This window comes from Dipodomys merriami, unplaced genomic scaffold (genome assembly GCF_024711535.1).
Source record: "Dipodomys merriami isolate MVZ:Mamm:240054 unplaced genomic scaffold, mDipMer1.0.p SCAF_45, whole genome shotgun sequence".
Classification (NCBI taxonomy): domain Eukaryota; kingdom Metazoa; phylum Chordata; class Mammalia; order Rodentia; family Heteromyidae; genus Dipodomys; species Dipodomys merriami.
The window spans coordinates 10,186,070-10,208,887 of NW_027206013.1; the positions used below are offsets into that span (position 1 = coordinate 10,186,070).

The 22,818-nt window shown below is 55.1% G+C and overlaps 1 protein-coding gene across 3 annotated transcripts in view; it reads right to left on the reverse strand.

The window, feature by feature from the left end:
* The window catches only part of Cmklr1 (chemerin chemokine-like receptor 1), a 36,813-nt gene extending 18,946 nt beyond the window's left edge, over positions 1 to 17,867 (reverse strand). The window contains exons 1-2 of one of the 3 annotated variants that reach the window (XM_069994649.1): positions 4,536 to 4,552; positions 3,939 to 4,015 (exon numbers count right to left, since the gene is read on the reverse strand). The gene's annotated coding sequence lies outside the window, so the exon portion shown is untranslated. Of the gene's footprint in view, positions 1 to 3,938; positions 4,066 to 4,535; positions 4,553 to 17,740 lie in introns of those variants that run through there. The other 2 variants (XM_069994647.1, XM_069994648.1) reach the window with 2 other exon arrangements.
* Positions 17,868 to 22,818: the final 4,951 nt, after the last annotated feature.

Consider the following 22,818-nt stretch of genomic DNA (forward strand, 5'->3'; position numbering starts at 1 on the left):
AGAGCCTTGTGCGCGCTAGGCCACCGAGTCACAATTCTGAGCCATGAGGAGGTTTCAGTGAACAGGGCCTGGTCAGCGATGGCCCAGGGCCATGTTTGGGAAGGTCCAGGAGCTGGGGACGGAGCAAGGGCTTCTGGGTAACTGGATACGAACCCAAACGTGTTTATTGCTTTCCCTACAACTGGGGCATCCGGGGCTCGGGGAGGCCCCAGCTTGGCCACCGACAGCCCCAGGAGGTCCAGCCACCAGGGCAACGTGGACCCCGGGGAAGTGGACTCAAGGGGGGACTGGAAAAAGCCTGCTCTTTATACCATCCAGGAAAAGGAGGATGGGCAAAGATGAGCATAAAATCCCAGCGTCCATGTGCTAATAACGGGGGCGAGAATGGAGGTCAATGCTGCACCTAATAACATAACACATTCATAGCAATGTTAACACAGTCACTGTTACTATAAAACACCAACTGCAACATCGGGGGCCATTCACAATGGCAACTTGGCATTTTCTAAAAGTAAGTATCTGGCTAAGCAACTCCGCCCCATCTAATGGGTGACCTCCAAACATCCAAAATCCAAGGCCTTGCCCTTCCCCTACCACCCACCCCAAAGCCCAATGTACCATCTCCTGGTATTAATTTCTCCTGTCACCTTCCGCAGCATCTTTGACTTAAATACAAATGTATATCCTAATTTCTCCCCCGTTTGGCAGAAAAGACAGCACCCTGCCGGTACTAGCTGGCATTGGACCTTTCTTACAATATCTATCTAGCAACAGATCTTGGAGATGCTTTCTACCAGTTTGTGGGAAAAGCCTACTCCTTCTTGGCTACATAGTATTCTATTCATGATTTACCAGCATATAACAGTTTCCTGGGAATAAGTCCTTGGCTTTTTGGCAAGGTTCTAACTGGGGATGAATACTCGCTATGTTACAATCTCCTCCTGCTGCCCTATTAACGCATTGTGCCTTCCAGGCTTCGATAGAGTTCTCGAGGCTTGGTCTCCTGGAGGAGCAAGTCGACACGCCCTTTGATATGCGCTGTTTTCTTCGCCCACCCAGAACATTCTCAGAGCCTCTACCGTGGGTGCCCGTGGGCCCCTCACATCTGCCAGACCAGGCCCCCCCCCACACAGGAAGTATCACTTCCTGCCCCAGCTGTGGGAGCTGTTTCCTCTCCCCCTCAGCTCCTCAACTTCCACGTTGTTTATCAAACAGAGACAGCACTGGTTCTCAGGGGTTGCAGCAGGGGACCCGGAGTCAGGAATGTGGAGAGAGATTGCAGGATCCCGAAGTCGTGACGGAAAGAGAATGGGCCAGGTCCAGGCAGGGCATAGGTGGAAGAGGCCCGGCGGGATGCAGACGCAAGTCCAGCCTGGAACTGGCCAGATGGAACGCAGATAGGAAAACAGCCCTCCGGCCTCTTCCACAAGCATGAAATTTAAAGCAGGGTCTGAGAAAAGGAGACAGAGGATCAAACGGGCGCACAGAAAAGAGAGACAGGCAATCAACAAAATCTCCACTGACTCCATAAACACCTGAACCAGGCGCCTAGGTATGGGTGCAGCAGCAGCAGCAGCAGCGCTGTTTGCTTGCCTCCAACCCAGCTCCTAAACACCTTTATCCTCAATACATCAACACATCTGTCCATAAAAGATGCTCGTTGCTAGATTCCTTGACAGCTCAGAAAACGGCCGCAAGGAGAGAATGTCACCGGCCCTGTGTGGTCGTGGCCCCCGCCTGGGGCGGGCGCACCCTCCCTCCCCACCCCACCCAAGACCCAGGTCAACCCTAAAAGTGGGGCGGGCTCTGGGTGAACAGTGGTGAAGCCCTTCCCCCTCCCTCCTCCTCCCCCCCCCCCAGCCTCCCACCCGGGACCAGCCAGGGGCCAGCCGTTCCGGCCAGGCTGGAATCTGAGCGCGGGGTTGGTGAGCATCTGCCAGCCATACCCATGGGTCCACGCTAGCGTCCAGTTGTTTTATTCAGTTCTAAACTAAAGCTTCTCCCTGGGTGGAGAAGCCCCTGTCCTCCAGTATCAGGCCTCGGCCTGGCTGCCTCCTCGGGGAAGAATGCAAAGGAAGTTTTTTAGCCAGGATCTAAGAGGGGGGGAAAAAAAACACAAAACTGGTCAAACAGGGTCCTGTCCCAGACAGGAGTCCTCGGTCCTTCTGGAAAGCACTTCCAGCCCGTCTCCCGAGGGCCCTGCGTGGCCACAGAGGAGCCTTGTGTCCAAGACCCTGGAAACCACTGAGTCTCAGGGAAGTGTTGGTGGCAACCCTCGGGAGACCCCCCTCCCCAGAACTTTGTCTCCGCTGCTCAACAGCCTTGATGAGCACTACACCTCGCAGCGGAGGAAATCTAACGCTCAGAGACGGCAAGCAACTTGACCAGGGATGCACAGCTCAAAGACAGAGAAGCCAGGGCTTGAACCCCAAAGCCATGTTCAACGTGTGATGTTTAAAGGATGGTTAAGGCCCCGGAGTCACCCCTGTTTAAATATCAGCTCCGCCGCACAGCTCCTGCAAGACCTCTCTGTGGCTTAAGTTCCATGCCTCAGTTTCCCTATCTGCAAAAACACAGGATGATGAGCCCATGGAGTGGGTGTTAGGAGATAATTTAAGATAAGAAACGGGAAATGGGAGAAGTTAATAATGCATGGTCTGTGCTACACCATCAGCATCATTCAACAACTATTATTATTATTATATTAGTAGTATATTATTTATATTATGTACTATTATATTATTAACATATTGTTTATTGTATTACTGATAACATATTATTAGTGTTAGTGTTATATACATTATATTGTTATTATTGTTGTTGAATATGATTATGAATCTAAACTGCTGTATGACAGGTAAAAACATGGCACAGTTGTAAGGAAGTATGGTTTTGTAGCTGCTATTTCCCATTTGTTTTGTAATGATGGGGAGCAAACGCGGGGCATTTGACATGCCCAGGCAAGTATCTTTCTATGGAAAGGTGATTTTTAAAAAGAAAAAAAAACAAAAAGACAAGAACTGGGTGCCTGTGATGCTAGCTACTCAGATGACTGAGATCTGAGGATCGGGCTTCAAAGCCAACCCCGGGAAGAAAAGACCATGAGGACTCTTAGCTCCAATTAACCAGCAAAAAGCCAGAAGTGGTGCTGTGGCTTAAGTGGTAGAACACTCGCCTTGAGTAAAAGAGTTCAGGGACAGCGCACCACCGGCCCTGAGTTCAAGCCCCAGGACGGGCACCAAAATAAGAAGAGAGAAATAAAAAAGAAAGGAAGGGAGGAGAGATGAGCTAGGAGAAGTGAGCATCTGGCGGCCCATTCTCCGCCAGCCATCTCACTACCCTGAGCCTCCTTGGTCCTGACTACATGGTCCCTACAGGTACCCGGCAAGGGGTGGTGAGAACAGAGCCCCCCATGCCCCCCCCTGGCCCCCCCAGCCCATCCAGGCCGGAGAGACCGGAGGAATCACCAGGATGCTAAGCCCAGGGTGCTGGTGGGCACCCCAGGCCCAGGAGGGTCCCCCCAGCATGCAATCAGGGGAGGCTGCCTGGAAGAGGCAGAAGTCGGCCTGGCTGAGTGCAGGAGGCAGCAAAACGCCCACACTCCCTGGGCCTGGCTGGAAGCAAGAACCCTGTGACCTGAACGGGGACGTGGGGGTGTCATGGCGAGAACCCCGGCTCGGAGCCCAGCCGGGCAGAGCCAGAGCTGCGCGAGAACTTAGCCAATACCCCGGGTCTCCCTGCAACCCTAAGGGGGGGCGGGGGGCATGGTTAGAAAGAAGCCCTCCACCCCCAATTTGCAGAATTCTCTCCTGAGTTCCTCCAGGAGGCTCAACCCGCCCCAGCCCAGAATCCCCCAGTTCTCCGCGCTCCCCAGTCCTCCCAGAGTGCCAGCCCCCCGCCCCCGCATCTGTGCCCCCCCCAATGTGTCAGGATCAAACCTCGTCCGTCCTTTTGGCGCCGTCCACCTTCCTCTCTGTCCGTCTGTCTCTTCTTCCCTTTGCCTCTCCAATCCTGGCTGAGCCACAGACATTTATTTGACCCACTTTGCCTTTCCTCTAACCACCCTCCTCCTTCTCCTCCTCCTAGAGGCTGGGACAAACCTGGTCAGCCCGGGCCACGCCCACGTCCCCTGCCCCACGTCCCCTGCCCCACCCCCCTGCCCCACCCCCACTGCCCACCCCCACTGCCCCACCCCCACTGCACACCCATCCCACAGAACTAGCAGAACCTGGGAGCAATCCAGCAGCCAACAACCCTGCATAGCACTGAGGGGGTGCTGGGACCCCCCCAAACACACACACACACACACACACACACACACACACACACACACACACACACACACACACACACACACACACACACACACACACACACACACACACACACACACACACACACACTGCTAGTGGGGTCCAGATCACCCATTCTCCAGCTGCCAGGCCGGGAGGGAATGCCCACAGTTGTCTCCTCCTCCTCCCTCCTCCTCCTCCTCCCTCCTCCTCCTGAGAACTGCTCCAGGCCAGACATCTTACCTGAAGCCCGGCTCACCTGGTCTCCCACCCACGCTCGGCTCTGCCCCTCGCTGCGAGGGTGAGTGAGCGCGGCTGCTGGGGGGGTGGGGGGGCTGGCTGGGGCTCTGCCCTGGACTCCTGGGCCAAGGAGTCCATGGCTTTTCTGGAGGGGGGCTGGCGAAGCCTCTCTCTGGCACCTGGGGACTCTGCCAGCCACAAGGCCGGCTCCAGATGTGGCCTCACCAGAGGTGGCCGCCCGGCCTCAGCCCAGAGCCATGAATGCAGCTGGACCCCGTCTCTCCACAGCTTATCCAGGATACGGTGATGGCAACATCGCTGACAGGAAATCGACCGCCTGCCCCCCTCTGGGGGGAGCAGAGGGGGGGAGCAGCCGGAGGGGCCGTGAATTCCCGCGGGGTGGGGAGGGGCAGCCCCCCCCACACACACACCATCTCAAACTCACCAAATAATGTGTTAGTGCAATATTTTATTTGGTGTCGGACGCTATCCCTTAGCTTTTTAATTTTTCTCAAGGCTGGAGCTTTACCACTTGAGCCACAGCTCCTTTTCTGGCTTTTGGGTGGTTAATTGGAGATCCGAATCTTATGGACTTTCCTGCCAGGGCTGACTTCGAACCACCACCCTTCAGTCTCAGCCTCCTGAGCAGCCAGGATGACAGGCGTGAGAGCCAGTGCCCGCCTTTGGCACAATGTTTTTAAATTTAAAGTTAATGCAAAACACGCACAAGGAGCAAAAGATCAGCCCTTTAACTAGAGACGAGACCCAGCCGGACCTTGGGTCTGAGTCTGCCTGGCTTTCATCCCCCTGACCCCAGTGCAGCCGAGACCCCAGCCAGTCTACCCAAACCTCCATCTCAGGCCCTGCCTCTGTCCTGGGCAAAGCTCATCACAGGGGCCTTCTAGAATTTTCTTATACTCATTCCTCTCCCCCGGCCACAGATGTAATGCAACAGATAGGAATAGCCACCAAAGTGAGCTCAAGTATTGTGCTTAAGACTACCTGGGTTCAAATCCTAGCCTTGTCACTCCCTGGCTGTGTGTCCTTCGATAAGTTACTTAACCTCTCTGTGCTCCTATTTCCTCAAGTATCCAACGAATAGGTGATGTGCTGAAGTGCTGTCTTCCCATGGCGGGCAGCCATGAAACAAAGCCCCTTGGCTCTGTCCTTCACCGTGTCTCTTTATTTGGCATATGGAGGTGAGTGGCCACACCTAAAGTGGGAAGTCTGGGGTTTGGGGACTGGGATGGAATACTCAGGTTTCAGATTCTCCACTTCAAGTCCCTCCCCCACCCCATCTCTATCTCTCCCTCCTTCCCCCCTTCTCTCTCTCTCCCTCTCTCTCCAGCCCTAGGGCTTGAACTCAGGGTCTGGGCACCATCCCTGAGCTTTTGTGTCCAAGGCTAGTGCTCTACCACTTGAGCCACAGCGCCACCTCCAGCGGTTTACAGTTAATTGGAGATAGAGAGCCTCATCGACTTTCCTGCCCTGGCTAGCTTAGAACTTGATCCTCAGAGCTCAGCCTCCTGAGTAGCTAGGGTGACAGGCGTGAGCCACCAGTGCTCGGCTTTCTACACATGAATTAGCTGAGGGCCAGCTTGACCCCTCTAAATATGACCCGAAGTCTCCCGGGAACCGTAATTGTACATGTACATGCGCATGCATTCATGTCTGAGCGTAGTGTGCCTGTGTGCACATGCTTGCTTTGTTTTTCATTTGTGACAGGACTTCACTGGAACCCAAGCTGGCCTCAAACTCTCCACCCTCCTGTCTCAGCCTCCCTAAGCACCAGGCTTAGAGGTATGCTCCACCATGCCCAGTCTAAGAGCCGAGATTTTTGTGCATACATGTTCGAGTCTAGGATGGTGCTGAATGAAAAATCCTCAAGGTTTGTTTTTCTTTTTTAAACTAAAACACCTGACTTCAAAATTTGGGTGAGGGTTTGCTTCCCCCTGAGGGAAGGAGAGGGCTTTGGGAGGTGCCCCAGACCTGGCCCTGGCTGAGGAGGACTGCAGGAAGAGGTACAGGTGGAGGAGGATGGGGGACGGGGGGGACGGGCTGTGCAGATAGCCCCCAGCCCCTCAAGTGCTGGCGCCCCGAGGTTGCTGAAGGCCTAGAGATGTCCCAGCATTCCCACATGACACCCACTGCTGCATCATCCCAGGCCTGGCCTGGCTGGGCTGCTCCTCCTTCTCCACCACCACCTTTCCTCCTCCTCCACCATCATCTCCTCCTCCACCCCACCTCCTTCTCCTCCACCACCTCCTCCACCACCATCACCTCCTCCACCTCCTCCTCCTCCTCCTCTCCCACCAGCTCTTCCTCTACCTCCTCCTCTTCCTCCTCTTCCTCTTCCTCCTCCTTCCTCTCTTCCCTCTTCTTCCCCCTCCTCCTTCACCACCACCTCCATCACTCCACGCCAGGAGCACGGCTCCGCTCCACGGCGAGGTAACTGATGTGAAGTCCCGCAGCCAGCCCCCCCGCAGTGACCGGGAACAACACGGCGAACGCCTGACCCACCGAATCCTAAGCACCCAGCAGGTGGCTAGGGAGAGAGTCACTTGCACCACGCATCCACCAAGCGCTCAGCACCGAAGCAGTGGCCGGTAGGTAGCTAGCACCTGCCCGGAGTCCTGAGAGACCCCTGCCGTGCCTGGTAGGGGGGGAAACTGAGGCTGCCTCCCTAGGGAGTCCCGCTGTCCCAGCTCTCCACTCAGGGCGATGGGACTGTGCCTTCCCTGCCCTTCCCCCGGCTCAGCTGGGCACCCCGAGCCTTTACCCAGGGCCCAAACACTTGCGTCCCTAGGCAGCCAGTGGGCTGTGTGCACTCAGCCCACCGGAGTGGGAAGATTCCAGCCTGCTTCTCCCCGATCTGGTGGACAGCTCTGTCACGTTATAAATAAATAAACAGACCCATCATCCTCACTACTCAGGAGGCTGAGATCTGAGGATCACCGTTCAAAGCCAGCCCGGGCAGGAAAGTCCATGACACCCTATCTCCAACGAACCACCAAAAAGCCAGAGGTGGAGCTGGGACTCAAGTAGTAGAATGCCAGTCTTGAACAACAACAACAACAAAATGCTTAGGGACAGTGCGTCCAGGCCCTGAGTTCAAGCCCCAGGAACGGTGAACGTGCGCACATGCGCACGCACACATACACACACACACACACACACACACACACACACACACACACACACACACACACACACACACACACACACACACACAGAGTCGGTAATTAAATTAAACCAGCCCTATTCCAGACATTGAAAGAGCCCTAGGAAAGGCGTGCTGGGGAGGAGGGAGGGAAAGGAATCAGAAGCCTCTGTCCTGGAGGCCTGGAGCCAGAGGGGGCTGCTGAGGGAGGATCCCAGCCAGAGATCTCCCTCCCCCGTGACCTAGTGGCCTGTCACCCCGTGTCCACTGTCACAGGCGCGGTGACTCAGACCCTCTCTGTGACATGAGACTCCTGGTTTTTGGACCGAGGGTCTGAAAACCTGGTTTGCCATTCCAGAATGTGTTTTCTGAGGGCCTCAGATGCACCCGCCCTACTTGAAGCACCAGGCCCTTAGACACAGTTGCTTTATGAGAGACCTACTCTGTGCTGGGTTTTGCTGCCGCCGCCACCTCTGAGACCTACTATGTACTGGTCCCCCTGCCCCCTCGACCAGGGTTCCTTTGTGGATCATCCCCACCGGGACATCTCCATATATCCTACCGAGGAAACTGAGGCAGAGAGAGAAAGAGAGTCAACCCTCCAAGATGGCTCCTCTGGAAATGAAGGGTGCCGGATTCAAATCCAGGCCCAGCTGCCAGCTGAATTGTTCAACTACAGGATCCGGGACCCTGTGTAGACCTAGCTAACAAACATAAGTGAGCTTGAGAAGGGAGGGGCAAATGAATGCACACACACACACACACACACACACACACACATACACACATACCACACGCACACACACACACACACACCACATGCACGCACATACACCACACGCACACACACACACACACCACATGCACGCACATACACCACACACACACACACAGCACATGCACACGCTCTGTGGACCTCCGTTTCCCTGTCTGTGAAACAGGACCGCGTATCTATCTCCCTGCACACACTCCCGATGAGCGTAATAGAAACATGGTTGTTTTAAGGTCTACAGTGACCCATACGGTGGGACTGGCTCCAGGGCCCAAGCCTGGCCACATCCCAGCTGGACACAGCCTAGTGGAAACTGCCAGTCCTTCAAATGACAGAAGTGACAGAAATAACTCGTGGAGCAAAGACCAACGAGGCCATCCAGAAAACACAAACAAGCCAGAGCCAGGGCTGGGCTGAGAATTTCAACACCGAGTGTGGACGCAGGGCTGGGGGGAGAGCCCACACCCCCCCGTACCCCTCACCCAGCCCCGACAGGTAAACGGGAGGATGGAGGCCTCGCCAGGCTGCGAGCCTGGGCCGCTCACAGCCCCTCTTTCCCGCCCCCGGGGCCCTGTTTCTAATTTCCTTCGTGTCTGTTGTTTTTCATGGCAGAGGAGGGTAAAATTGCAAAAGAAAAGCTTGTTCAGGCTAGACAGTCTCCCCTCCCCCCCCCAAGCTTCCCCTCCTCCCCAGCCAGGGATAGAAATAACTGGACTGCCAGGTCTGCGTCCAGCCTCCAAAGGAAGGGGAAGGTTGGGGGTAAAACTAGGGGCCCACAACAGGCATTTGCCAGCTTGCCATGGCTCAGGAGTTGTAGGGTCCTCCGCTGAACCAGCCTGCTCACGCTGAGTCCACGGTACGGTCAACTCTGGGCCACGCTCCATGTCATATGAGACAAACCTGTCTCTGGTATTTTCTTTTCTTTATGTGCGGGGCTGGGGCTTGAACTCAGGGCCTGGATGCCGTCCCTGAGCTTTTTTTCCCACTCAAAGCAGAGCCATACCTCCACTTCTGGTTCGTTGGAGATACGCGTCTCATGGACTTTGCTGCTCAGGCTGGCTTCGAACCACCATCCTCCGATCTCAGCCTCCTGAGTAGTTAGGATGGTAGGCCTGAGCCACCAGGATCTGGTACTCTCTACAGCGGAGGGACTCGGGGCTCCTTAGCTCTTAAGGGTCATTTTCCAATCTTACTGCCAGCAGACAACAGAAAAGGAAGCCTGAAACCCCCTTTCTTCATGACCCAAATCTCTGACCGCTGAAGAGCCCCCCGGAGAACTCAGTCTGTCGTGTGAGAGACTGGAAATTACCCTAGCTTCCTGAAGATCTATTCCTCAAGTCACCGGATCCCATCTGGCCTTTGAAGGCCAGCTTGCTGAGTCTGCCGTCTGAGTGATTGTGGCCGGACCAGAGCACCCCCCCCCCACATCCTCCATCCCACCCATACCCAGAGGAAATACCTTCTTTCTTCCCAGCTCTATAAGATACCACCTAAAAGATGCTTTGGCCGGGTCCTGAGCAGGAACTCAGACTCCCCCAATTTTGTGTCTGCGCTCTCCTCTGCCGAGCCCAACCAGCTTGGGCTCCAGGAAAGAGCAGTTTCCCAGACAGGCATCTTGCGTGGAAGGCCCCCCCGCCCCGCTCACAGGGGCGATGCCTTCTTCTTATCCTCTTAAAGGAAGCCTCCAAAATCTCAGGAGATCACCGGCTACGCAACTTGTTCCTTCATGCCTACAGGATAAACAGCCACTCCAGAACCCTCCAGAGAGACTGAGCTCATGGTCAGCCGGGCCTCACACCCGGGACCTGGGACTGTTTGAACTCTGCACACCTTTCTTATCCCCCTCACCCCAAGTCTCGTGTGTGTGTGCGTGCGTGCGTGTGTGTGTGTGTGCGCGCGCGCGCACGCACACGCCAATCCTAAGGCTTGAACTCAAGGACTGTGCATTGTCCCTGAGCTTTTTGGCCCAAGACTAATACTCTACTGCTCGGGCATTTAAAAAAAAAAAGAAAAAAGTCCACTTTTTTCTCTCCCTCCGTTTAATTGGGGATAAGACTCTCATGGGCTTTCCTGCTGGCTTTGAAAACCATGATCCTCAGATCTCACCCTCCTGAGTAGCTAGGAGGACAGGCGTGAGCCACTGGTGCCAAACCCAATTCTCTATTTAACCTGAGGCCACTGCCCTACCCCTGAAGACGGCTGAAGATGCTGTGAAGGGCTGAGTCCCCCGGCAGCCGTGGGATAAACCTCCCTGCTCTTTGCTCTGCCTTTCACCCTGGCTCTTTCCTTGACACATGGGGCCAAGTGGGCGGGCCTAACGTGGGACTCCTGGACTTGGATTCTGGCAAATTATGGAGTGAAAAGAAAGAGGACTACCATTCAGTTGAGAGAGAGAGAGAGAGAGAGAGAGGAGGGGGTGGGGGAGAGACAAACATTCTCTTCTCTACACAGGATTGTGGGCCGATCGACCCAGAGAATAAAGACACAATCCAACATGCCCCACAATCCAACATGAATTCAGAATTCAACTCAATTCGCTTTGGTTCGTCCGCAGTGTTCCACTGTCAAAGTGTTCCGGCGCCATCACCGAGAGCGGGAAGGGTGGGTGAGGATGCTGGGAAGGAAGAGCCCAGACCGCTGGACCACCCAGGAAAAGCGGGTGGGCCCTCCGAGGCCCCCCACAGGCCCTGCACCCACCACGTTCAACAGGGCTTCCCGCGGCTCGCTCCCTCTCTCTGTCTGAAATCTCTTTTATTCCCGGCCAAGTCTCCTCCAGGCACCTCAAGGCCAAGTCCTGCTTTGAAGCCAGCTCAAATACCCACTTCCTTTGGGAAGCAGTTTCCTGGATTCCCGCTAAAGCTCCCGCCCCTCCACTTTTGTCTCCAGCAGGCATTGGTGGAGATGCATGCAGCCAGCAGCTGTCAATCAAAAGGGACAGGGTGCCCGGGCTGTGACAAACTGGCAATGAATGAACTGGACTGTGGGGACCCCCGCTCTGTCAATTCACATGTCTTCCCACTGGGAGCTGAGCACAGGACATTGGTTCTCTCCTAGCACATAGTAGGTGTTCAGTTTGAGGTGAACGGAGCTTTGTCCCGACTCCTTCCTCTCCCTAGCTGAGCCCCAGTTTACCCATCTGATTGATGGAATGATAGGCTTGCTCAGAGATGATGCGTGGTTCTCTCAGACCAGATCACCGCCTTTGGGGTTTAAGATTACGTCTGAGCTGGGCGCCAGTGGCTCACGCCTGTCATCCTAGCTACTGGAGAGGCTGAGATCTGAGGATCGCAGTTCAAAGCCAGCCCGGGCAGGAAAAGTCTGTGAGACTCTTATCTCCAATAAACCACCAGAAAACCAGAAGTGGCGCTGTGACCCAAGTGGTAGAGCGCTGGCCTTACGCTGAAGAGCTGAGGGACAGCACCTGGGCCCAGCGTTCAAGCCCCACGACCCACAAGAACAACAACAAAAAAGATCAAGTCTTGAAAGACAGACTTTAACCTTTCTCTTCCTCCGTCCACAGAAACCTTTCCTCCCATCAAGAGCTGCGACTTACACGGCTAGGACAATGTGGCAGAAGTGACAGGCCCAGGCGTAGGTCTCAAAAGGCTTGGAAACTTCTATTCTCTTTCATTCTTACAGAGGCCTGGGCCTCCAGGTAGAGAAACCCTAGAAATACCATTAGATAGATAGGTCCCAGAGAGAGAGAGAGAGAGAGAGAGAGAGAGAGAGAGAGAGCACATCCAGAGACTGTGAGGTCATCTTAAATGGCCAAAACCCAGCCCAGCTCCTGGCTGAACACAGTCAACAAGTGACTTAACAACATCCCTCAGACCAGAGATTAAAGCATCCCTGCAGAGCTGGGACAAGTCAGTCTTTTCAAGCCACTATCTGTTTGGCCCGGTTTGAAACCCAGACATAGACTACTGAAACCCTGGGGTTCGGCCCTGGAGAGAGCCAGGAGAGGTCTGCAATGTCTGCCCAGACACGGGAGCGAGGATGTGAAACTCCACCCTGGAACCAGCTCACAGTGAGGCCAAGGCCAGCCTACTTCAATGTCAGGTCGATGTTCCTCTGGTCAGAACCAATCACAGGCTAAAAATAATAATAAAGTAAAAAGAAGCAGCAGGGAAGTCTGGAAGAGGAAAAGAAGCGATTCACCCCCCAAGTGCCTTCCAGGGGGACACATCCTAGTTCTCCCTTAGTTTTAGGCCTTCTGATCTCCACAGCTATAACAAAGCAAGGGCTAGGGATATGGCTTAGTGGGAGAGCACCTTTGGGCCACTAAGTTTGTAGTAATTTGTTGTTTCTGCAGGAAACTAATACACTTAGCTCTGCAAACTCTTATCTAACAGTGTATATCCTAGGGCTCTGAGTTCAAGTCCCAGCATCGGCACAAAAAAAGAAAAGGAAAGAAAAAAATTATATACCTCATTTGAGCCATTGCACACGTTTGGTTCTATTTGTCGCTGCAGCTCAGTGAGCTCATACAGTGTTCAACCTTTTTATTGACAAGTGATACAAAGCTGATGAAATCTGAGGGCTTTATAGATTCTGAAAATCATGGAACAAATTCAGAGTACCAGGGAGAGGCCTGTTTGGAACGCAATGATGTGACTTTTCCAAGTTCAGGGAGGTAGGATTCGAATTCAAGACCGCCAGGCTGAGGGCCAGCCCTCATCCCCTTCCTCCCCACCCTCTTCTCCTCCTTGATTTCCAGGAGGAAACCAAACGTGTTGCTTACCCAGATCTGACACCACCACCACCACCACCCCGACACACACCGGGCCTTACACAGAACGGAGCTCCATCAGCACAAAGCCAGAGCTCAGATCACAGAACCCAAGTCCTGTTCCCTCCCCCCAAGAAAGCAGAACTGATTCTGCACTCCTGTCTTGCTGACTCTGGCGGTGGATGTGAGTGCAACTTCTAGGACTTCCATCGTGGGGGAGGTGGAGAGCAAGACACCGACCAACCAGAGCCCAGAGGCAGCGAGCAGACAGGAACGGAGGGGCTGTCCAGAGTCCCTTTGTGCGTGAACTCATTCCATCCCGCTGCAGATGAGCAAGTCCACGAGGCTCTGGAGCAGCAGGAGGAGCTAAGAACTGAGTTCTGGAGCGCCATATCCTACCTGCACCCTTGCTTCCTTGAGACCTCAGAAAAAAAGACAAATCACTGCTTCGGGGCCAGGCGCCTGCGGCTCAAACCCATCATCCGCACCACTCAGGAGGCTGAGATCTGGACACCACCGCTCAAAGCCAGCACGGGCAGACTAGTTGAGACTCATGGCCAATGAAGCAGCAGAAAGCCAGAAATGGAGGAGTGGCTCAAGTAGTAGAGCATCAAACAAATGTGAGTGTGAGGCCCTGATTTCCAGGCCCGGCTCAGGGACGCCGGCCTTGCAGGGGTCACAGGCAGAGCCTACTCGTAATCCCGGCCACGGACAGGGCCTCGCTTTCTCCATCTCTAAGATGGGGGCAAACATAAGTGCTTGGATGTCTCCTGTAAGGGACCACAAGGGCAAGGAACCACCTTGTTTGCTCATGTTCGCGCTGCAGAATGCCTGATATATAGTAGACGCTTGTGTTTGTTGAGTGGCTGAGTGAAAGTCAATACTAAAAGTCCTTCTCCCCTCCCCTGCGAACCCCCGGGCAGGGAGTGGGCTCCTGTCCCTTCCCTTTTCCAGGGCTGGTGTTGGAATAGCCGCACTGGATCCTCCAAACCAAGACAATCACCCAGCTGCCTTCGTGGCCAGGTCCCTCTGCCCATCTCACAATGACCACAGGCCTCTACTTCCCTTATGCTGATCCCTGGGGAAGTCCAGCCCATGGAAAATCCCTCCTCTAGCCACACACGCCCCCACACACGCGCGTGTGCATGCAGACGCACACGCACATTCGCGTATACACACGCTGGTATACACGCTCTCTTCCTCACAAAATGAACTTCCAGAGGTAGACATGGACCCCAGGTCAAAGTCAGATTTAAAAGACCAGGCTGACAATGCATGGGTACATTGTCGGGCGCCAGTGGCTCACGCCTGTCATCCTAGCTACTCAGGAGGCTGAGATCTGAGGATCGCAGTTCAAAGCCAGCCCAAGCAGAAAAGTCGATGAGACTCTAATCTCCAATAAACTACTTAGAAGCCAGAAGTGGAGCTGTGGCTCAAGTGGTAGAGCACTAGCCTTGAGCTCAAAGAGGCTCAGGGACAGTGCCCAGGCCCTGAGTTCAAGCCCCAGAACTAGAGGTATGGGTGGAGGGCAGGGAGGGGGGGGTGGGTGGAAAGAGTTTATGAGATTCTTCAATTAACCAGCAAAAGGCTGGAAAAAGAGTTGTGGCTCTGATAGTATGCCAGCCTTGAGGACCAGAAAGGGAAAAAAAATTCAAGTGAGATTGTCAGGTGCTGAGTTCAAGTCCCCACCAAAAAGCAAGAAAAAATTATAAACCACTTTTGAGGCATTACACACATTTGGGTCTATTTGTTACTGCAGCTCAATGAACTCATACCACGTTCAACCTCTTTAATAACAAATGATTCAGTTCTGGCCTGAGTGGAAAACCCTTGGCTGAGGTCTAATACTCAGTTCCCTTCCCTGCTGGGGGCAGACGCACTTTTCCCCAGCCCCACAGCCCTCCGCGCCTCCCTCGGGGAGATCCTCATCCTGTTATCCACCTTCCCACTGTACTTCCTCCTCCACCGTATGCACCCAGTCCACGTATCCACCCTACTTACCTTCTCCACTGGAGGACAAGGACCCTTGGTTTACAAGAAGCCCCACGCCGTTGGACTTCCTGTGGTCCTACAAGAAGGCAGTTTCACTTCTGTACTACCCAACGCTCCCTGCCTCGGCCCGGGACACCCGGCGTGTGGTAACATCGAAGTGGGGGGGGGGGGTGTCTGCTGAGTAAGGAAAAAGAGATCTCAGCATACAGCGGAGATCCCAGGAGTCTGAATAGAGGGCAAGTGTGTGTGTGTGTGTGTGTGTGTGTGTGTGTGTGTGTGTGTGTGTGTGTGTGTGTGTGTGTGAGGGGGAGGTGTGGAAGCACATACCTGTATTCCCAGCCACTACGCGAGAGGCAGAAGTAAGGAGGATCAAAATCAGAGGCCAAGCCTGGTGCTGGTGGCTCACACCTGTCATCCTAGCTACCCAGGAGGCTGAGATATGAAGATTACAGTTCAAAGCTATCCTGGGCAGGAAAGTCTGTGAGACTCTTATCTCCAGTGAACCACCAGAAAACCACAAGCGGCGCTGTGGCTCAAGTGGTAGAGCACTAGCCTTGAGCAAAAGAGCTCAGGGACAGCGCCCAGGCGCTGAGTTCAAGCCCTATGATGGGGAGGTGGAAAGTCAGAGGTTAGCTCTGCAAATGTGCAGAGAAAGAGAAGGAGGAGGAGGAGGAGGAGGAGGAGGAATGATTTCTAAGTATAAGGTTTTAGACGAGGAAAGAACACACAGGAAGAAGTAAGGTGAAGAAAGAAAAGTTTATTGGGGTATGCTCCCGGGCAAACTCCCTGGTGGAGATCAGAGAGGTCGCGCTGAGTGTAGTTGTAGCAAAGCTTTCACAGGCAGGATAAAAGCAGCACTCGTAGTGAGCGGGGCTTGTGGCTCGTAGCTTGTTTTGCCAGTTGGAGCGGCCTCCGGCCAGCGCCCTGGAAGAATGCTTGACTGGGATGGTGCTTTTGGTAGGGACGTGGTCCTCGGCAGCAGCCTGCTTTCCCCTCATGGCCTGACATTTTTCCCGGCTGCCACCTGACACTCAGTGCTCTAGGTTGAGTCCTGGGCTTTACCCCGAGAGCACTCATGTGTGGGCTTCCCTGTGCCCGAATCCTCAGGGCTCCAATGTCAGAAAGTCATGCAGCTTTCTCTCTGAAGGAAATCCAAGCACCCTTTCCCCCTCGGGGGCCAGGCTGACCCAGCCAAGAGCTAGAACCACAGACCTGGGTTTTGGAAAGGAGGTGGGAGGCGGGATGCAGGGGGGGGGTAGGCGGGGGGGGGGGGGCAGGGGGGCGGGGCGGGGAGAGTACAAAGGGAAGCTGAGGTATCCCCAAGAGGAAGAGATGGCAGACTCAGCCACTTCCTCCCTGTGTGACCTCAGTCCTGTGATCTGGCCTCTCTGAGCCACCAGATTTCAGTCCCGTAGCACCTACTCGGTGACTGTCCCGTCTTTGTGTGCCACCCCCCCCACCCCCACACCCCCGGAGGAAATGCACTGGGAGGGAAGCATCCTCCAGTGGAGTCTTTACAACCAAGAGCACCAGCAAAGGGTTTTTGGAGGTCCTTCATATGCAAAGAGCATCTCAATACCAATAAGAAAAAGACAACCACAGGAGGATACTTTTAGGGAGGAAGACAGAAGTGCAAGGCCTCTGTGCTTCTGATCATATAAAATATTTATTGAAATAAACTCCAGGAACTGGAAACAAGAGGCTTTTTGTTTTGTTTTGCTGTTGTTTTCCTTTCTTTTTCCTTTGGTCCTATTTGTTCAATTATCTGTCTTTGGGAAGGTAAAAGGAGGCACAGAAATAGAAGGACAAAGGGTGAGCCAATGCAGCGGTGGTACTACTAGTTATGAGGTTGAAAATGACCTATACAACTATTTAAGGAGAGGCGAAAACTGGAAGAGAGCAAGGGTAAATTATGATACTGTTGATATACTGATGTAACTGCAACCCCTCTGTACATCACCTTTATAATAAAAACATTATTAACCACAAAAAAATAGAAGCTAAACACGAAGGGGCTCGGAGGGAGGAGGGTCACGGAATCAAAAGGCATCACAGGGAATTACAGGTGAGCGACACGGATGAGGAAACGCACCGAGGAGCCTTGGAATCGGGGCCTCCCTCCCCGGTGCCAAGTCCCAGCCTCCCCCGGGAGTGTTTCCCCAGCAGGAACCCGCCAGGACGGCCACCAGGACGGCCACAGCGCTGCTAGTGAGTCACGAGGAAAGAAGACAGAAACAAACGCAAAAGGTGCGACACACGTCCCCTGACAGCCCCGACCCGGGGAAGGAAGCCCCTCGCTTCCTCCACCAGATGTTAGAGAGTGGCTGCCGGTCTCCTTCTAGAAACTTCCTTGGTATCCGCACATATATCCATGGATAAAGGTATGCATCTATGTATTTTTTAAGCCAATGGTACCCACTACTTTTGAACTATGAACGTAACCAGGAAACTCTTTTTCCTTCGACAAGCACCAAGGCAAAAGTGACACCCCGGTTTGTCAGCCTACACCCCCCTTCCCAGCTTCTGGCAGGCAGCAAAGCAAAGTGCACCCCTACCTTCTGTCTGGCTCGCTCGCTCGCGGGTCCTGCCCGGACTCCAGCTGCTGGGAGGAACCTGAATCTCTTGACTTCTTCTCTCCTCCGTTGCTTTCCTTATTCTGGGGCTGGATGTCCTCAGAGCCCCTCCCAGAGTGCAGCCCCCCCCCCAAAGCCCACCCCCTCCCAAGGCTCCCTGGGGATCCCCTCAATTCTGTCTGCCCCCAGCTCCCTGCCTGCCCCGAGACTGAGCTCAGGACTGAACTCAGCTGGAGAAACAGCTGGAGGGAGGGGAGGAGGGAGGGAGGGGCAGGAAGCAGGACTGCCCAGGGCAGGCGGCCAGCTGTGGAATGGGGGGGGGACCCACAGGGGAAGTGGGGTGACTCTTGCCAGCCCCCGCTGGGCTGTGCCCACGGTCTGGGCACACTTGCCCCCCTGAGCCTCTGCTCCCTGCCAAGGGCTCAGGGCCTCCAGCCCTGTGGTGCGGGGATCTGGTTGCTTCTTATCCCCCCCTCCTGGCTGCCCACCCCCCCCCGGCTCAGGCCTGTGTGCTTGCGTGCTTGCGACTCCTGCCAGCCACACTGCTGTGAGAGGCCCAAAGGCCTCCTGTTCCCACACGGAGGCTGCCTCCTCCTCCAGGAAGGCCTCCCTGACTGGCAGAGGACTCCAAAGCCATACCGTCCTGTCTGAGAGAGTCTCTCCCACCTGCCCTGGGAGCCCCCTGGGACTTTTCTATCCCCCACTCTGACCCCAACGCCAAGTACAGAGCCTGCTTCACCAGCTGCGCCATCACAATCATCTAAAGAACCAAAGAAACCAGGAAATGGGTATTAGCAGCCGCCCCTCCTCTTTTCCCCAGGAGGAAATCCAGGCATAACAAAGCTAAGGGTCTCCCCAAAGTCCACCCAGCTGGCAGAAGGCAGAGCTGGGGTTCCACGCCGGCTCCCAGCCTCCCACAGCCAGGCCTCTGGGATACAGTCTTGGACATGGTGCCGGGGAGATGACCCTGGGCCATGCAGGTGCCCATCCACCAGCGCAGGAGAAAGCAACAGTGCCCAAGGGACAGATGTGTCCGTGATGCGGCCACAAGCCAAGGGATCTGGGCAGCCTCTGGGCAGAGAGTGAGGGCGCTAGGCTCAGAGACTATCGCTGGGGAAAGAACATGATCTGACAGACAGGACTATGTTTAACACAGGATCCGGAGGTACAGGGTTGAAATGACCCTCTAGGTCGGCTCTCCACCCCTCGGCCCCCACTGACTGCACACCTAGCCATCTGCGCTCTCGCGGGACAGGGCTGGAATTGGGCGTCCTGGAGTTCTGCTGTGGTCACTATCTCCCTTCTGCCCACCCGCGTTCCGTGGCAGCCCTGACTCTGGGTGATCCAAGTCTCGCGTGGCCTGCATCTCCCCCAAAAGGGAAAACACACAAAGTCAGGGATCCCCGACATTGATCCGCTTGTGTGTCATTCTTCCTCGTCTCAGGGCGGGCAGGGGCTCTGGACTGGGAGCGAAGGAACTGCGGCGTGGGCGGGTAACAGGCGGGCAGTAAGAGCCAGCAGCCATCTCTGGGCAGCGGGAAAAGAACCCAAGGCTCCCTTCCTGTAGCTGGGATTACAGGCGTGAGCCACCAGCACTGGCCTAAAAGGAGACTTTGAAGTAGGTAAGACAGGAGACTAAGCACCAGGCTGAGAGTCTGCAGACAAAGGCCCCCTTGGGAGCCTCAGGATGGAGGGAGGGGAGAAGGGAGAAACTGAGGCTGGTGAGGTGAGGCTGAGGAGGAGGGAGACGGATGCTGGAGCCTCGCACACACTCCCAGCTTCCTGCTCCTTCCCCTCCCTCATCCTCATCCAGCCTGAAAGGAGCAACAGGAAGCAGGGAGTAAGGAACTCCAGCTCTGAAGCTGGAGGGGGGGAGGGCCTGTGCTAGCAGGGAAGGGCCAGCCCCTCTCCCCCCTCCACCCCCGCCTGGGGCTGAGCCTCTGCCCTGCCCAGTCCCTCCCCTGGTCAGCATCCACCCTGGGAGCCATCAGACGGCCTGGGAGGCCTGGGATGGTGGGGTCCGGCAGGATTGTTCCTGCCCATTTCTCCCACCCCTGGGGAGCTCTGAGCTGGCTGAGCCCCCCTGGCTGCCCCCCACCACCACATCCCGACTCTCAGGTGCAGGGAGCTGGGGTCTGGGAAAGTATCTATGTTCCAGCCTGTGATAGAGCCCCAGAGAAAGCTAGGCACTGTCCAGTGCCACACAGCGAGTCTGGAGCAGCTGAGAGCGCTTCCCAATTCCCAAAGTCCCCAACACAGAGAGAGACAGAGACGGAGAGAACAGAAAAAGAGAGACAGAGAGAGGAGAGACAGAGAGAGCCACAGAAACAGAGAGACACAGAGACAGAGACAGAGTGACTTAGACTTGAGTAGAACGGGCGGCCTCCAGGGTCTCCAGTCCCGGGCACTCTTTTAAGCCTTGCTCTGCACGTATTCTCACAGGCAAAGCCCCTTGGCTGAGTCCAGATGCCGGGCGGGCCTCGCTCCCACAACCTCTCCTCCAGTCTGCCTCCCACTTCTCTTCCCACCCTCCTGGGAAGCCGCTGGCTCCTTCCCACGGTTGGTACCACCTCTCCATCTTCCCCTCGCGTCATTGCTCTCTCGTTTCTTACGTGCATGTGCGTCTCCGAGTCCTGCACGGATGTCCCTCCCACCCACCCACCCACCCCGGCTCCTACTCAGGACTCTGACTCATAGGCAACTCAGTGGCTTGAACTGGCTCCAGGCCTGCGCGTCCCGCCCCGGTCTGACTGTTGAGATGAGTCGTTTTCAGAATGGACAACAAGCCTCAAAGCCACAGCGTGTTAGAGAAGGCCGGCCAAGAGGTGGAGAACTCACACTCTGAAAACACACCACGAAGTGTGAGGGGCCCAAAAAGCCGGGTTCACACAAGCCAGCCTGCATCTTTTGCTCATCTCTTGCAGGGCTGGGGATTGAACCCAGGGCCCTGAGAAGCACTTCACCCCAGGCCTGGGTCTTTTGAGGCAGAGTCTCACCAAGTAGCCTACCAGCCCACCTCAGCCTCCCCAGGGGGCTGGAACTACAGGCGTCCCCCACTATACTCTGTGAAGCCTGCCGCTTTCTTGCTGTGTGAGTTCAGACTTTGGTCCCTCTCTGAGCCTCTTTTGTCCCTAACTGGAGATAAGTCATTGCAACTTCGCAGGGACCGGCGAGGAAGACCTTCTGAATGATTCATGGACTAGGTGTGGCCCGTGTCTCTCACACCCCTCTCCCCTTCCTCTCCCTCCCAGCTCTGGGCTCTGGCCTGGCATCATTCACGAAAGCCCCCATTCATCAGGAGGAAGTGAAGCCACGTGCTGCCACCGAGTCCAAACTGCTCCGCTCAGCACTCCCCCGCTGTGCGCCTTTGGGAAAGTTACTTCCCCTCTCTGAACTTTCATTTTCTTTCCCCAGATTAAGGAGATGAGCAGGGCACCAGGAGCAAGTGATCAGACTTGTAAAGTCCTTCCACAATGGCTGGTGTGCACCTGGGCTGCAGGGTGCTCAGCACCCCAGCCATTCCTGCTCCTACCCCATCTCTCCTCCGGCCCTAGCCAGGCTCTGCCCCTCCCACCCCATCTCCGTCTACAACCACCTCATGGCTGCCTTTCTCTGCCTAGAAAACCCAAGTCTCGCCAGACAATAGTGGCTCACGCCTGTCAGCCTAGCTACTCAGAAGGCTGAGATCTGAGGATTGTGGTTCAAAGCCAGCCCGGGCAAGAAAGTTCATGAGATCCTTATCTCCAATTAAGCACCAAAAAGTTGGGAGTGGAGCTGTGGCTCAAATAGTAGAGCACCAGCCTTGCGCCAAAAGGTAAGGGACAGTGCCCAGGCTCTGAGTTTAAGCCCCAGTACCTGCACACACCCCAAACTTTTTCTTTTTTTTCTTTTTTTTTTTGGTCAGTCATGGACTTGAACTCAGGGCCTGAGCACTGTCCCTGGGCTTTTTCTGTTCTCGGCTAGTGCTCTACCTCTTCGAGCTACAGCGCCACTTCCATTTTCTGTGGTTCATTGGAGATCAGAGTCTCACGGACTTTGCTGCCTGGGCTGGCTTTGAATCACAGTGATCCTCAGATCTCAGCCTCCTGAGCAGCTAGGATGACAGGTGTGAACCATCAGCGCCCAGCTCAAAAGAGCCAAAAATCTTTAAAGACCCTCTTGGATCAAGGGGGCAGGAATGGGAGAGTTCGTGGGGTGCTTTCCTGCCTAGAAGGTTCCCTTTTGCTCCGCCCCAGTCACAGCTGGGCCAGGGGGATGGAAGAAGAACTTCCCACTGTGAGCAGAACCCTTGAACCCCCCCCACAGGCTCAGCCTCACCCCATTCACTAGTCATCCCCCCTTCTCCTCCTGCCCCCCACTTCTGTCTCCCAGCGTGTCTTTCCTGAAATGCCTTATTCTGTACACGGGGAAAACTGAGGCCCCAGGATCTGCACCCAGTCCTATCCCCAAGGCCCAGAATCTGGAGTCCATAGGCTCATGGGGGACGTACTTCCATTGCAATCACGGGCCTGTCAAAGCAGCTGTCCTTCATGGGGGAATACAAACAACCAACCCATGACATCTGAATGACGTTAAACCCTGCTCACACGCTTCTGACAAAGACACGCCCGCTGAGGCTGGCCTGTGGGAACACTGGAAGGTTCCGAGGGGGACAGGGAGGGGCTTTCCTAAATGTCAGCCCTCCCAGCAACTCCAGAGGCCTCCCACAAGCCATCCAGGCCCTGCTCAGACTGGCCGGTGACATGGGTTTTCCATGTCGCTTTACGAGGAGGAGACTGTGGGTACCTTTATATGCTGGCTTTGAAAACAAAAAGGGAAATGTGAAAACATCAGGAGTCGTCATAGCAACGGGGTGGCCTTTCCTATGTTTGAAAAGCGAGATCCCCGCTCCGCCCCTAGGTACAGAAAGTTTATTTTCCTGCTGGGGTTCTGACTCAGAGATGGACGCAGAAGTCAGTAGAGTGGGCACCGTGTGGGGGGAAGGGGGGCTGGCTCCAGGCCAGGGGAGGGGGTGCCCTAGGTTCAAGCCCATTGGCTTAGGAGACCTGGGGGGGGCTCAA